Below are 7,838 nucleotides of genomic sequence, written 5' to 3' on the forward strand. Positions count from 1 at the left end.
ATTGAAACAAGTAGGCCGCTGCCGCAGCCTACGACATCGATTCTGTGCACCTCGAGTCTAGCGCCGATACACATAGGTACACACGAGTCTAGAGCATTTGTTGCTCCAAGTGCAGTTCTTAGTGAACTTGCTGGAATGACCAGAGTGGTGTCATTTGACATTCCACAAGGACAAGTCGAAAGTCCTACCAATGCTACTATCATGCCGACATTGAACGTAGGCACAACAGTTTATTCAACTGTTGTTTCAACTGGTAATCTTAGTGATCCATGTGTGAGCTTACCAGACTTTGTGTCATGGGAATATCTGGACGGCGCCCTAAAGGTTGTTCAAGAAAATATGGATGCACATATTGTAAGTCTGAAAAGACTTCTGAAGGGGAAAGAAACGGTAGAAGAAGAGCAACCATCTGCGCCATCACCACCACATGTACCTGAGCCGTCGGTACAAGAACAAATGGTGGATGAACTTAAATTGTTGTTATACGCAAAATTAATGGCATCTCAAAATCCTGACGCTGAAGATGCAGACTTGGTTGGGCTCTTAAGACAACAATTGGATGTTAACCCTTTCGTTAGAGCCTCAGAGTTTTTGACTTTTCAAGATGTGGTTACTTCTAGCTTCACAAAAGTTAGCAAGTTAATCACATCCAAAACCCAAGATCTTAAAAGTTCGATGGATGCCCTTGTTGAACGGGTGTCTATCTTAAAAGAAACTTGCAGATCTCAGGCCATCTCTCATAAAAGAAGGCATGATGATCTGGATGATCCAGATCATCATGAGGGGGAGAGGAAGAGATAAAGATTGGCTGAGACTTTTGAACAAGCTACAAGGGTTGAAAATGAGTCATCTGCTCAAGACGTAATTGCTGAAGCTTCTACCCCGGAGTTTGTTCGAGAAAGAATAATTGAGACAAGTCCTATGATCGAGCCAATGGTTGAAAAGCCGGTGGACTCCACAGTAGGGACAAGGTTGTTATTGGACTTGTCTGCCAATGTAGGTTTCAATGATGTATTTTCTAATGTTTTGGGTGGAGAGCAAGATTTTGGAGAGGACATTAACAACATTGACAATTCAACTGGGATTTACTTTGACTTTGAAGCTGATATAAATGATGAAGATCCAGTTTTTCCTCTTCAAGATGACCATAAGATTATTCCAGAATCTTCCACTGCAGATGCAACTGGTGTATCAGACATCTCTGCTCCTAGAGAACATGTTGATCCTACAGAAATTTTCACAAAGGATTATGTACCAATTCACATCCGAGCAAATTTTCCAGGTTACGATAAAGAAAGGATCCGAGAGCCGTACTTGGAAGATATCTACTTTGGAATTTTTATCCGGTAAGGTTCTGAGCGGTGATAAAGTCCTTGGTATTCATCGTAAACCAAAGATTATCGTTTAGAATACAAACACCTTTTGAAATCTAAGAGCCTACCTATTAGTGAAGTTCGTACCAAGCATCGGGTTGTCACAATTAAGCAGATTGATGCTCAAAGACTTCTGAGAATCTGGTATCCTGTTTTTACTGTGACTAGACAGGATGGACAAATTTGGAGATTCAGTGAAGCTGATTTTTCAAGATTATATTTGGAAGATTTAGAGTATATGTACTTCGAGATCAGAAACATGACTAACAGAAAAGAGGGAGCTCTGGTTGCTCTTGATGCTATTAAAAGATTTATGCGATGTCATGTAAAGCTGGCTATGGTCATAGATGTTCAAATGGGTCTCGAAGACAATCAAAGAATCATCAACTTGAAAAGACTTAATCAAGACTTAGAAGATATTGATGTTTATCATGTTTACATGATTCTCGAAAAGCTAGAGTTCGGAGTCATATATTTTGCTCAGCTTCAAGTGAAGAAATTTATGAGATTTAGTGAGTTGAACAAGTATTCAGATGGTACGATAAGGTTGGTAAGACGGGCGCTTGATTTGAAAAGAGTGAACAACGACAGAGCTGTAGAGTCAGAGAGAATGAGTTCTAAAGAAAGATATCTATTGATCAACGCTATAAATCTGCTCGAGGAGAAGATTCAGTACAGGAACGCTATAAGGAGGTTAGAGAAAATTCTTGGACTTAGAAAGACAAAATTTACAAGAGTCGAAACTTGAATCCAAAGGGGGAAAATGTTGGGTTTGAGTATGAGCATTATTGTTGTATTCAAGTTTCTCCATTTCTTACATGTTTTTGTAATAGAGTAGCTTTATTACTTCCTTAGTATAAATAGTATTTTCCTTTGTAATTGTCATTATCAAGTCATAAGCAGATTGTAATCAGATTTAGAGCTGTAATTCTCTCTCAATCAAAGAAATTACATTTGATGATCTATTCTTTCTATTCTTACATTCATCGTGTTCTTGAAGATTGATATCATATTTGTATGAATTTTGGACTTCATAGTAGTCATCATGGCCATGTTGTCAGCCAAGTCATTAACTGAGGGTTCATCACCCTCATCATCAGCATCATCAGCATGTCTTTCAGCAAGTTCTTCTTTTCTGACAGCATCTTCTTCAGACTCAGTCAGATAAGTAATACGAGGTTCACTGACTGGCTTCCTTGTATCACTGTAGAGAAGGGCAACATGAGAAGAGGTTATGGGATCCTTCAATAATGCCTTTTTCAGAAGCTTGGTTTGCTTATAGTTATGGAGAGTTCCAAAAAGAGCAGTAAGAGGCATATTTTCAAGATCTTTACTTGTGATACAAGTACAGATGTTTTCCGAGAGGTCTGGTAAACAGCCCATGAAATTGCACAGGACTTCTTCATTTTCATAGACTCTGCCATGAAACTTCAGATCATTGAGAAGGTTGTTAAACCTGTTGTAGTACTCAGTGAGAGATTCACCTTTCCCATGCACAAAGAGCTCATATTTCCTAACAAGGCCAATCTTCTTGCGTTTCTTTACTTCGATGGTTCCTTCATACAGAACACATAGAGTGTTCCACATGTCCTTGGTAGTAGAGAAGTTTACCAGGGAGTGGAAGACATCATCAGGAAGAGAGAGGGCAATGATAGCCCTTACCTTGGTATCCAAAGAAACTTTTCGTTTGTCATCTTCATTGTACTGAGAAGGATCTTTGATGATGAACCTTCCAGTAGAATCAGATTTCTTTTCATCATCATCAGAATCATTTGAAGAGTTATCTTCGTCTTTGTTCTTTCCATGACGAAGCCATACTTTAGGAACAATGGGTCCATCCTTGAGGATAGAGAGATATTGACTATCAACACCCTCAAGGTAGAGTGTCATGTGACTTTTCCACATAGAAAAGTTGTTCTTCTTAAACTTGGGAGGCTTGGCAATAGTGTCATTGTCTTGGTAAGAAGAAGGAGCAGAGTTGGAAGAAGAAGAAGAGGCCATTGCAGATCTAACTTATGAAATTAAGCTAAACGCTCTGATACCACTTGTTAGTCCTGAAGAGGACGGCAATAAACAGAAAGTAATTGTAGAAGGGGGGTTGAATACAATTACACATAATTTTTTCAACTTTTTAATTCTTATTGATTTATATCAAGAATTAACACACACAGAAATACAAAAGATTGTTGCGGAAGATAGGAAAGGAAAACCTAACCTAAACAATCTTACAAGGAGAAGAACTTTCAAGAACAACACAAAGAGTTCTTGAAAAAAAAATGAAGAACACTAAGATTTTCTTCGCACATAGGAGAGCAAGGGGGTAGAAGAGAATAGCCGATTGCCTTAAGAATTCACTAAGTAATCTTTCAAAAGCCAGTTGTGTGCATGGGAGATGCACACTGCCTTTTTTACTACCTTCAGCATTTAATGCATGGGGACACTTGTCACCTGAGGATAAGAAGGCAGGGGTTGACTTGACCATTGTTGATATCTCATTTTCATTGTACACATCATGCATACAATACTGTTCATGCAGAGACAAACTTTTGCAGAGATATGGTCAATCTGTAGAAAGATCTTTTTTGGATGGATTAGTAGCTTCAAGCAGCTACTCACAAATCTTCGGTCCATAAAGATTTTCAATCTTCGGGTCATGAAGATCTTCAATCTTGGGTCCATGAAGATTTTCCAATCTTCGGTCCATGATCTTCAATCTTGAGTCCATGAAGATTTTCAATCTTCGGTCTATGAAGATCTTCCTTCAATCGGCTTGTARCWTMWRAATATTTTCAATATKCATTTCARCTACTTTAGAGTCTTGGTGTGTATATTAGACAGTTGATCCACAACACCGCATCGGTGACCTTCTGTCTTCACATCGGGTAGTCTTCGATTTTGCCAATGGCTTAAGTATGTACGAAGACACCAATATACAAAGAACCAACAACTACTAAGTGTTGCTAAGGTAGAGGAACAGATCAGTGGGTCATCACCAAATCAATAGGTGACCCAACATATGTTATTTTGCCAAAACATTCATAGATATGCTATTATTAAGCTATCGATGATTGAATTGAAGACCTGGTGAGAAGAGCCTCAAAAATTCTCATGTATACAGTACATTCTGTTGTACTGAGTATATCTGTTATACTCACAGGCCAATCTTTTTATAAGATTGAAAACAATTTCATACGTTGAAATTGGCTGTTATCTTCTCATTACTTTAATCTGAAAAGATTAAACAAGTGGATTTGAAAAGATCTACTTACAATTTCATGAATTGATGGCTTTCGTGAAAAATTTCATTCATTCTTGTGTATGATGTAATGATTCTCATTTTATCATAAGGGGGAGTATGTAATAAAGAATGAAATGTCCAATTCCGAACATATTAAAGGGAAGGAATTTGTTGTAAAGATCAAGGGGGGAGTAACTTCAATGATGGCAAAAGACTCAAAAGGAGTGCGACTAGAGATGATTACAAAAGATTATTTCGATGCTACAATGTCTGAGAGTTGTTGAATGTGAAGATCAAATTTTCTACAAGTTTTGCTGATAAAGATTACCTTTGAAGAAAAAGTTTGCTGAAGATCAATTTTGAAGATCGTTATTGTTTCTGATCTATATTGTCAAAAGAGAAGATCATAGCGGTTCAACATTCGAGGGGAGAATGTTAGAAGATTTTTTCTCAAACAAATGATTGTCTGAAGATTTCGAGTTGAAGATTGTTTTGAAAAAGTCATAGAGTGCTTAAAGCATCAAAGTTCAAACAAGACTTAAAGCGCACAAATTCTTTCAAGTCTGAATACAAAGGGGGAGAATGTTAGGAATGAAATTTAGTGTAAAATTGTATTCATCTTGAAAGTTAATTCTGTCTATATATGTATTAAAAGTCACCGTGTTTGACTTTTCATAAATAGTTTGACTTTGACTATTTGTGTCATGTTTGACCCTATATAAAGGGTAATTCCTTGTAATTTTGGGTAGGAGCCTTATTGTAAAATCAGATTACGTATAATAAAGCATTGACCAAGTTTGGATACTTTGACTTCTCTCTCTACATTCATTCAAGAGTTCTTAATGTTCTTCATAGATTGCCATGGATTGTTAGAGTTTATTGAAGATTGATCATTGTAGGGACTATTACAAGATCCTGGGTTGGACGAGTGAGACTTTCTGCGATTGTGAATACTCATTGCTCAAAATGGAGGAAGAGCAATAAGTAGGGAACCTTGGCACATACCCGGTAGAGGAAGGCAGGCAGTGCGAGGTTTCCCGTAATGTACGATTCTGACTCGGACTTTGGCATGAGCCCAGAAGGTGAAGGACRGGGTGATGCACTGTCCTCGTTATGTTTACCGATTCGATCTCTTGGTTCTTGATATTTGTTGGTATTCTAACGTTGTTGAATATATTTGGTTATTGATCTTGTTTCCTTGTTGTATTGAGCATCAATGTTATGGTATATTATAGTGATTTGAATATGGAATTCTATGATCTTAACATCCTATACGTAATTGTTCATTCGGTTTCTTGTAAGTCTCAGTTTGTATTTAGATGATGTCTTAAACTCTTTTATTGATAAGAGTTTATTATGTATGTTTTTTAACATGTGCGATATTGATATGTAATACTTAACTATCTAACTCACTAAGTGTTGGCTTACCATTTAAGTGTCAACCCCTCTCAGGAAAGAAGACATATAAAAAGAAAGAACCTGTTGTTTGACTTGAAGATTTATTGGGGGATTTGAAGTTTACGAACTTGCTTTTTGGTAAAATAGTAGTTTATTACCGTATCTTATAGATGTAGTAAGTGTAGCTTGTGCATAGTCTTGTTCCAGTTATAAGTATGTCCCGTAATTTTTTTGCTACTAAATTCGGGTTGTAATTAAAATCCGTTATGTCCGGTTTGAAATAGTGTTTTGGGTGGTTTTATCACTAAAATAGAACGCATATTTCGAAGTTTTTCTAGAAAATTAATATCTTTTTATTTTGAAGTTAATCAATTAATTTTATTTTATTAGAGATTTTATAAAATTGGTAACTTAGGGTTTCTTAAATGAGATGTTACAGTACATATATATATATATATATATATATATATATGAGCGTTCAAATAAAAACTTGCCCAATTTGTGTAAACCGTGTAAACCAATCTCATCCGTCCATTTTCTTGATCAATGGCTAAGATTAGTTTACTTTATTTTAGGAAATTAATAAATAAAAAATATTAAAAAATTATTTTATTTCAATAATAAGGGCAAATTGGTAAACAAAACTTAACATCAATATAACATTAATTCCATAAACAAAAGTTAACATCAATATAACATTAATTCCATAAACAAAAGTTAACATTAATATAACATCAATGAACCATTTTATAATGAAACCTTTTCACATTAGCATTAATTCCATAAAGAACAAAATATAACATGCACCGTTTCATCATATATTTATTTCATAAAAGAACACAATACATTATGCACCTATTTCATTTTCATCCTACCAACTAAACGGATCAACTTCAATCACAAAGCAACATGGATCATCATGAACCTAGATGTACATTCAATCACAAAGCAACAAGAATAACCATGAAACTTCAATCACAAAGCACATATTTCATTCACACGTATAATATGCATAGATGGAGCAAATAAACCATTTTACAATGAAACATTTTCACATTGAAACARWTTCATGACCATTGTTTTTTGAACTTTGTTTATGAAACTATTCATTACAATATTTTCATTAGGAAATAGAGAGATTATATTATTTCGATTTTTCAACTGTTTTGAAACGTTTGATGAAATCGTTGCATCAATAGTTCATTTTTCTTATTCCACTTATATGAACATGATTCATCATTATGAACCTTTTCATTATGAAACAGTTTCATGAAACCTTTTCATTAAAGTGGATAATATGCATAGAGTATTAATTTGGACAATATGCCTAGAGTATTAGATCATGAACATGCTTCATCATTATGAACATTTTCATTATGAAACAGTTTCATGAAATTTGCCCCATATGAACCTTTTCATTATGAAACAGTTTCATGAAATTTGCCCCATATGAACCTTTTCATTATGAAACAGCTTCATTATGAACATGATTCATCATTATGAAACCTTTTCATTATGCATTTAATAAATATGCAACCGTTTCTTCGTAATGAAACTTTTTCATATGAACATTAATATATTATGCTATGGTAATATGAAACCTTTTCATTTTAAAACCTTTTCATATGAAACAGGTTCATAACCGGTAATTTTTGATACAATGAACCTCAAATCATTCATTCATTACATAACAAGATAAAATCTTCATGAATGTTTCCAGCTTYATTGAATAAAAAAAATCAATTTTTAATATTATAAAATATTAAAATCTTTAAATCATTCCATTTATATAATTTCCATTATTAAATTTTCTTATTTAATATTCCTTA

The sequence above is a fragment of the Cynara cardunculus genome, assembly GCF_001531365.2.
Source record: "Cynara cardunculus var. scolymus isolate 2C chromosome LG 10, CcrdV1, whole genome shotgun sequence".
In the NCBI taxonomy this organism is placed as follows: Eukaryota; Viridiplantae; Streptophyta; class Magnoliopsida; order Asterales; family Asteraceae; genus Cynara; species Cynara cardunculus.